Below are 1,692 nucleotides of genomic sequence, written 5' to 3'. Positions count from 1 at the left end.
AAGGCAAAGGGCCAACAAGATCATCTGGAGGAAAAATATCAGGAAGGGTGCCTCAGCCCTCAGGTGTGGGTCATTGTGATCTTGGTTCAGGGACTGGAAAATACCCCAGTAGCTCAGGAGGGCATTAAGACCAATTCTAGGGCTGCATGAAAATGTATTCTATTTCTGAGGAGAGAACTCGGATGGGTGGCTGACTGGAAAAAGCAAAAGTACATCACAAACCTCATAAATCCATAAATTCCATCTACATTACCAAGAGAAAGGAAAACTTGGCCATATTTATAGAAGAATACTGTGAAACATCTCCAAGTCCTCAAAGCAGGCAAGATTTTTTCTTATCTGTGGATGGAACCAAGGCCTCATGTATGCTAGACCAGGGGTACCACTGAGCTGTACCCCTAGCACAAGATTATGTTCTTTCTTTCTTTTTTTTTTCGTTTTTTTTCTATTTTTTAAAAATAAATGAATCTCATTTATTTAAAACAGTATTTCTCATCTTTCTCAAATTGAAGATTGCAAAAACAAAAACAAAACAAAAACAAAAACAAAAACAGAATAAAAGCAATGTTGTTTGAGCTGTTGTTAGCCTGGAGAGGGGTGTTGTCTCCCATCCTCTGTGAGACCTAAACTGGCACATGCCAGTGCTATCTCACCTCACTTTACAAAACACTTTAGAAACTTGCTGTACACATTTACATTAGAAAAGACAGCTGACTCTCAGGAAGCCAGGTGTGTTCTCTCAGGTGAAGGTTGCTCCATAGTTGGGACATCTTCGCTTCCTCAAGGCAAAGCAGCAGATAAACCTAAAGGGAAACATGATGGCCAGGAAGGTGCCCTGGAAGCTGAAGCAGCCCTCCAAAACGCTGACTCTGCACCCCAGGCAGCGTCTGACAACCATGATGAAGCTTGCCCAGTACCGAGTGACCGAGTGACCGTAGATGCTGTACACCCTGTGACGAGGTAGGGGTAGGGTGGTGGCGGGGCGCGCTTGGGATGCCTCCTAGGCTCGGGATGCCTTCATAGCCCGGCGCGCTGCACACATAGTCCCCTGGCCAGCCTCCGGGATGTAGGTGGGCGGCTGCTCCTGCAGCAGCTGCTTGTGGTCCATGGCGGCTTGGCCCACCGATCACCTGCTCTGGCCCGGGTGGTTCGACCCAAGATTATGTTCTTAATAAAGTAAATCATAAAGGTGATAAAGGAAAAGATTGGTGTTAATTGCACTTAAACCTAAAACTAAATGATGAAGACCCCATGGGATAAGCTGCAGATAGGAGGAAACAATGTAGAGCCAAGAATATATAGAAACAGGTATTTAACAATTTCTTGTGACAGCTGAGGAACAGTCAGCCAGGGGTGCTCTCGACCTGAACAGCAGGAGGGTCAGAATCTTGCTTTCCAGGCTCCTTTCCATTCAGGGGTCCAGAGAATCAGGACCCACCACGTCATGAAGTTTGGGGGTTGACTGAGGCATGTCGTCTTCCTGTGGTTCTATGTGGCTGCTGGCAAGGTGATGTGGTTGCTGTCCTTTGGGATCTCTGGTGGGAGAAGAGGTGCCTGTGGCTGCATGGCCAAGCCATGGTTGAGACTGCTGAGCAGGAAGATGTGCACCAGCTAAAACTGACACACTCACACACACTCATACACATGTTTACACATACTGCTTTACCTGCACACACATGCACGCACATGTAC

At 46.8% G+C, this 1,692-nt stretch overlaps 1 pseudogene; it reads right to left on the bottom strand.

Moving 5' to 3' along the window:
• Positions 1–739: 739 nt before the first annotated feature.
• LOC100721937 (membrane protein BRI3-like) lies at positions 740–1,108 on the bottom strand (annotated as a pseudogene).
• Between the last annotated feature and the right edge of the window lie 584 nt (positions 1,109–1,692).

The sequence above is a fragment of the Cavia porcellus genome, unplaced genomic scaffold (assembly GCF_034190915.1).
Source record: "Cavia porcellus strain 051 isolate PalLab524CR breed Dunkin Hartley unplaced genomic scaffold, mCavPor4.1 scaffold_16, whole genome shotgun sequence".
Taxonomy (NCBI): domain Eukaryota; kingdom Metazoa; phylum Chordata; class Mammalia; order Rodentia; family Caviidae; genus Cavia; species Cavia porcellus.
This window is presented reverse-complemented; position numbering and strand designations above follow the sequence as displayed.